Source organism: Hemicordylus capensis, chromosome 2 (genome assembly GCF_027244095.1).
Source record: "Hemicordylus capensis ecotype Gifberg chromosome 2, rHemCap1.1.pri, whole genome shotgun sequence".
Lineage (NCBI taxonomy): Eukaryota > Metazoa > Chordata > Lepidosauria > Squamata > Cordylidae > Hemicordylus > Hemicordylus capensis.
Genome location: NC_069658.1, coordinates 130,251,602 through 130,259,069, shown reverse-complemented (window position 1 = coordinate 130,259,069; position 7,468 = coordinate 130,251,602).

Sequence of the window (7,468 nt, the reverse complement as noted above, 5' to 3'; positions counted from 1 at the left end):
GTGCCAATACTAATTGTAATAACAATTATCTCTTTGTATGCTCCAGCACAGAAAGAGTTTTTGAACAAAGTTCTAAAAAAGTTAATATACTTGCAAGAAAGGAAAATTACGCTAGTGGCTGATTAGAACATTGCCGTCGATCCTGCTGTGGACTTGTCTGTTGGGAAATCAAGAAGCGACTCCTGTACTGATCAAACATATGCCTGCTTTGTTAGGCAGACTGGCTTAATAGGTGTGTGGAGAACTGTTACCCCATTTTATAAAGATTACATGGTTTACTCAAGCTTGCCGAAAGCTTTCTCTGGCAGAGATTATATTTCTCTCTCTGCTGGTGTAGCAATTGTTGCTTTGGTCTCTGACATTCTGCCTTGTCATTCGGTCTGATGATGAATCTCATCAAAGCATGCATTACCAATCGGAACCCCCAAGGAAAAAATTGTAATTGGAAAATAAATAGTGTTCTTTTGCAGAGTTCTTTGTTTGAAAGAGCACACAAAGGGTCAAAGTAGACTTGACATGTGAGATCCAAGAATAGTATTTCCTGTGGTTGTTTAACGTCTTGATAGTAGCACAGGGTGCGGTGGAGATTCAAACTGGGAATGTGGTGTTGAGTGGGCAAAGTTTGCCCTTTCCCTGGGCCATTTTAAAATTAAATTATGATCACCTCCACTCAAGCTGCTATAAACATACAGGTCTCTTTTGCCCAGCAGAGCATATGGCAACTTTGTTGGGGGTGGGCATTTTAATTCAGTAAATGACCTAGGGAGAGGTCATTTTTGGAAGTATTTCTCTAGGTCAGCCCCCGCCCCATTTTTTTGTATCAGGCAGGGAAATAGGTATGTTTTGTAAGTGCCATGGACATGGGCATGGTTAGAAGGCATGATGCAACTACCTTGCTGAAGCTGAGCAACCCCTGTCAGATCTGACTCTGGATTTTACATAACTAAATGGCATCCTGATTTGGGTAAGAATCTGGATGTATATTAATGAGCTAGGATATGGCTGGCTGGGTCTCAACTAGATGTCTAGTTTGATCCTAAGTTGATTTTCGATTCCCTCTTGGATGCTTCTAACACACAAAAAAAATCAATGCACTGCTTTCCTTTCAACCTCCCTCCCTAATAACCATCTACCGGGCAGTAAATATTTTGACTGTACTCATTGTAGCCAGAATTATTGCAAAGTTAAAGATTCGTAGAAAACACTGCTGCAAAAGCCAGGTGGAAAAGCAGTCCCAGCAATATTTAATAGCATGCACGAGAAAGATACTCAGTAAGTGGCTGTATGAATAGGAGTGTTGCCCTATCCCTATTTTCACCTGTAAAATCCTGAAGCGTAGGGTATTAAAAAGATGAAAAAAAAGTTGAGGGAAATAAGTTCTCAGTCTGTCACTAGCTTCCCAGCAGTTATTAATTTGTATTGCTCTACTGAGTCCAACAGAGCTCACCCAGTCTATATTAGCTGAGGAGTGGACCTACTATCTTCCCCACCAGTTACTGAGGGCAGTGTAGGAATTAATGAACTAATTCATCTGTGTCTCAGCAGCTATCAGCACCGGTGTCAGTTTTAACAGGGGCAGCGGAATGGCCAGCTTTTTTTTTTTTAACCTTTAATGTCACTTTCTTCTTTGTGCCTCTTCTTCATTGTGCCTCCTCGCTTCATGGAAAAGTGTACTTTTTTCTTGTGTTTCAGGATGCCCAACATTTTCCTTGTGGGCTGATTTGGATGTTAATTTGCATTGGATATTTGAGATGTGAGAATCACTAGCTTCTCTGAATATTATGTTTTTAAAAAGACGTCTGAATTGTGGTTTCCCAAATCTCTTCCACAGTTAAATTCATGCCCTGACATGAAATCTGAAAAATATTGATTTTATTTTATTATTTACCTATAAAATCTTTATCCCACTTCTCTTGCAAAGCATTCAGAGCAGCAGCTTACAATAACAGTCAGAAAAACAGACTACAATAAAAAATATAAAACATAACAATCTTACATGATAAACAGCAACAATAAATGTTGCATAAAATTTTGGGCAGTACTAACAATCAGCAAAAGAATAAAATAGCAGAGTCCCAAAAGAAGACCCAGAAAAATCAAGAACAACAACAACAAGAATCGGAAGAGAGTAAAAAAAACACCCACATGGATTTGAGATCTGTATGCCTAAGAGTACAGACCTGAGTCAGCAGAGGGGTGGGGATAGGAAAGAGCATCTGGCTGATCTGAAGTGACTTTGTCAAGGATTTCCAGAGAAGTGCCTTAAGATATGTATAGATATGCACGGATAAATGGTAACATCAGAAACACATGAAGAGAAAGTGAAAAGGCATTTTCCAGGCATACTTGTAATGCTGTAGTGGAACTCAATGGCCCCATTCACACGTAACGGGAAACCAAGGTGGAAGGAGCTTGAGGTTGAATTTTTAGCATGTCCAAATGTGTGCAACTGTGGTTCAGACACAAAAGTGACCCGAGGTTTCCCCCCTGAAACTCCAGTTTGAACCTTTGGTTTGTAGTGAATTTTGCCACTTCTACCTGAGGTTTCAAGGTGCCAGATGCTGAACTGCAGCCCCACTGAGCTCTAACCGGAGTTGAGGGCGGAAGCTCCTTCCTCACTCCAGCTGTGAATGGCTGCCAGGGCTGTCCTTCATTCCAAGAGGAAGCCCACTCAGCCAGTCCCCCCTCCTCTCTGCAGTTTCCTTTACTACAGTTGGGGTCCTGCCAGTTATGTGTACAGGTAACCCTGCAGTAGTGTGTGTGTGTGTGTGTGTGTATGTGTGTGGGTGTTTTCCCATTACGTGCAAATGTGGCTGTCACCTTAAGGTGGTTCACACATGGTGTACATCACTTGATTTTTTGTAACTTCCTTGACACTGATTGAAAAGCATTGTGTTTGCAATGATATGAAAGTTCAGTCTGAGGTACAGTTTTTGATCTGTGATGGCTCATTTACACATACAAGTCACCACTTCATGCTGCAGGCCTCAAGTGATATGGGTGTGATCCACTCTTTAGAATACAGAAGGGAAAGGGGAAAGCTGATAAGGTTAAATTCAGTAAAATATGTTAAATGAAGAAGAGTGTTTTTGGTTTTTCAAAGGAAAGACACACAAAGAAAGGTTTAGCACACATTAATAATTGTGCTGTGATTCTAGATGGTGCATGAAATCTGATGTCAGGAACCTGCATGTAAGTGGTGATATATTTCCATACATATGTAGATTTGCAATGTTTCTGCAACTGATGGCTGGCATATACATTCAGAAAAACAATATGGTACAGTCCTCTATGGGGTATAGCATTTTGGAATGTTAGGAGTGATAGCTTGTTCATTTAATACAAGGCTCCCCTGTGTTAAAAACTCTCTGCCTGTAGAAAGCTAGCTATCAGTGAGGAGTTTTAGCTGATTCTCTCCCTTAATGTGAAGAGGATGCACTTTCAGCTGGGGCTTTTTAGTTTGGAAAAGAGTCGACTACCGGGAGACATGATAGAGGTGTATACAATTATGCATGGAGTAGAGAGAGAGAACAGAGAGAAATTTTTCTTCCTCTCTCACAACCTAGACACAACACTAGAACCAGGGATCATCCTCTGAAACTGAAGGCCAGGAAATTTAGGACTAACAAAAGGAAGTACTTTTTCACACAGTGCATAATTTATCTATGGAGTTCTTTACCACAGGATGTGGTAATGTCCACTAACTTGGATGGCTTTAAAAGGGGCTTGGACAAATTCATGAAGGACAGGTCTATCAAAGGCTACCATTTTGGTGGCTAGAGGCCACTAAATATATAGACGCACTTCATATACCTCTAAATACCAGTTGCAGGGGAGCAACAGCAGGAGAGAGGGCATGCCCTCACATTTTGCCTGTGGATTTCTCAGAGGCATCTGGTGGCCACTGCAGGAAACAGGAGGCTGGACTAGATAGGCTTTGAGCCTAATCCAACAGGGCTGTTCTTAGCTTAAATGTTGTTTTCTGCATTCTAAAGGGCAACTCACACGTGCATCATCTTCTTTTGAGGATTGCTGAATATGCCAATGCCTTCTTGTAGATGGGACTGGAGCTCAGTGGTAGAGAATCTGCTTTGCATGCACAAGGTCCCAAGTTCAATTCCTGGCATCTCCAGATAGGGATGGAAAAGATTCCTGCCCAAAACCTTGGAGAGCTGTAGTTGGTCAGTGTAGGTAATACTGAGCAAAACAGACCAATGGTCTGATTCAGTATACAGCAGCTTCCTATGTTCCAAGACTTAGTGGGTGTGCATGTAGAGCAGGGCCTTTTGGGGGTTGTGCCCAGTTTCATTCCACTAGAGGCTCATACTGTCCCTTCCCTTTTACTTTATTTATTTGAATTATATACTGCTCTTCCAAAAATAGCTCAGTTTGGCCTACTGACAACTGGTTAAGGTAAGTTTATTCTGACAGGTTTTAGAGATGGGATAGGAATGGGAGTTCCTCTAAATCTATGGCCCAGTTCATATGTAACATGGAACTGTGGGTCCAATGGACCTGCGGTTCCATACCCCCGCCCCTTCCCCTGCTTTCCCGTCTGCATTTGAACATTGGGGAGAGCGGCTCTCTGCAGTCACCGAAACTGCAGAGAGGTGAGGGAGCTGGCTGTGTGGGCTCCCTTCTTCACAGAAGGACAGCCCGCAAAGCTAATTGGGCCAGAGTGAGGGAGGAACTTCCTCCCTCAACTCCGGCTCCATGGGGCTCAAACTGTGGTACCAGCATTCGTACATAATACTGGCACCACAGAAATAGAGTATGCGGAGGTGAAACTCTCCACTCTGACCGAAGGTTCAGAATGTTTGGTGAAGGAAACCATGGGTCACTTTCCCCTGCAAACTCTATTTCCCCGGGTTTGGACATTGAGGTTTGGAAACCAGAGGTGAAGGGAACTCCGGTTTCCCATTATGTATGAACTGGGCCTATGTTCCTCCTCTTGTTTCTACTGTATATTTCATTTGTGTTTTTTTAATTGTTTTGTTTTTCGATCCAGTTCGATCCTGACCAGGGGCTCAAGGTTGACTCAGCCTTCCATCCTTCCGAGGTTAGTAAAATGAGTACCCAGAATGTTGGGGGTAATATGCTAAATCATTGTAAACCGCTTAGAGAGCTTCGGCTATAGAGCGGTATATAAATGTAAGTGCTATTGCTATTGCTAAGTGCTATTTATTGTATGTATGGTTTGGGATAATGCTGTGAGTTGCTCTGGAACTTGTTGCGAAAAGTGGTATGAACTTATAAATTATGATTATAATTAATTTATAATTAATAATTTATTAATTATAAATCAATTAACAAACACAATACTATTCTTGGCATAGCAGGGATGTGGAGAACCCATCTAAAGGAATTCTCCAAAATTCCTCCTTGGGAGGATCTTTTTAAATTCTGAGAGAATTTCCACTTTGAAGAAATTGCTCCACATTCCTTGCCATGGGGGATTGAATTATGTAATAGCCTTACCTGCACTCTAAGCAAAATCATCCTTGTAACGCCATTCCTCCTCCTTCTTGAATGTATAACTCACTTGGATGTACAGTCAGGGGTGTAGCCAGGTTGGAGTGAGCCATGGGACAACAAGTGAAGATGGGCCCCTGCCCTCCCACCTCCCTGCTGCCTTCTTTGGAGAGGCAGAAAGGGGAGAATGAAGAGCAAGCTATTGCTCAGCTGGCAGCCCCCCCCCCCAGGACATTTGTCTAAATGCCTAGATCAGTCCCCTGCTAACTGGGCAAAGAGGCACCTTTTACCGTGGTGATTCTCTTTATTTAGCAGGGGGAGAGTAACTGGCCCTATCCACCCCCAGCACAGTTCCTCCAGTGACTGTTGCTGGTGTGTGTCTTATGTTTCTTTTTAGAATGTGAGCCCTTTGGGGACAGGGAGCCATCTTATTTATTTATTATTTCTCTGTGTAAACCGCCCTGAGCCATTTCTGGAAGTGCGGTATAGAAATAATAATAATAATAATAATAATAATAATAATAATAATAATAATAGGGACATTTGTCCCCCCCTTCTTCAGTTATAGCTACACCCTTGTATTCAGCATCTAACTGAGCAAACAGGTACCTTTTATAGTGTTGATTCTCTTATATTTAGGAAGGGGGAGGCAACTTTCCCTACCCGGCCCCAGCATATCATCCTCCAGCGGTTGTTGCAGGTGTCTACCTTAACGTTTCTTTTTTAGATTGTAAACTCTTTGGGGAGAGGGAACTTTCTTATTTATTTAATAATTTAATTTATTTAATTTATGGTGGCGCAGTGGTAAAACTGCCGCCCTGTAACCAGAAGGTTACAAGTTCGATCCTGACCTGGGGCTCAAGGTTGACTCAGCCTTCCATCCTTTCGAGGTCGGTAAAAATGAGTACCCAGAATGTTGGGGGCAATATGCTAAATCATTGTAAACCGCTTAGAGAGCTCTGGCTATAGAACGGTATATAAATGTAAGTGCTATTGCTATTGCTATTGCTAATATGTATTTTCCTATGTAAACCGCTTTGAGAACCTTTGCTGAAAAGTGAGAGGTAAATATTTGTTGTAGTTGCTTTGAATCTGCTTCTGAAATCTGGGAGGCAAATCCTGAAATTCTTACTTGGGAAGGAGGAAAGAAGTTCCCAGCGTGTGAAAGTAAACTATAGAGGTTGTTGCTGAGCCAGAGGAGCGCCCCAGGAGAGCTGTGCTACACGCTTCAACGCAAGATGAGCCGAATACATTGCTTGAGAAGGCTGTAGCGAGTGGCCTCATTTATCATCCTGACAAGGATACTGACAGCTATCTGCAATGATTCATCAGAGAAATGGTTGACTAGCAATGAGGACCAGCTAGCTGGGGGCTGAGGGGACCGCAGAAAACAGAAAAATCTCAGGGTTTCCACGTTGGCATTGTTTTCTGTCATGTTTTATTCATTGTGTTTAATGGGACTCAAACCGGGTCCTGTATTTACTGCAGGTTATTCTGCTGTTCGTTATGGGCCTCATGAGCCTGAACGGTCTCAATTTGTGTAACCCTGCAGTGAGGTATCCCTTCTCTTCCTTTCAAGTATGTGTCTGAGCCGCTGCTCTCAACTGATGGTCACCTTTGCCCTTGCTGCCCAAGTTGGGTTTTTTTTAGAGGGCTTTGTTGCATTTCAAAGCTTGTTGTGATTGCATCTACATGGACAGGGCAACGAGAGTCAGAATACAAATGAGAGCTGGTCTTTTGCACAATTTGCTTTGGGAATTTAATCACCCCTATGCAATATATTAGTTGACCAGGAATGCCCCCCACCCACCCAAGGGAAAAGTCTAGCTGGCCTCTTCACTGCTTATAGAGAAGCAAAGGAACAATGACATCAATCTGATGCATGGATGATGTAGCCCAAGGAGTAGGAGAAGTTAGACATCCATGACAGCCACATATGTGCAAGGAGATAATAGGAAACAGATCTTCAGATTGGGCAAGGATGAGTTGGAAAAGT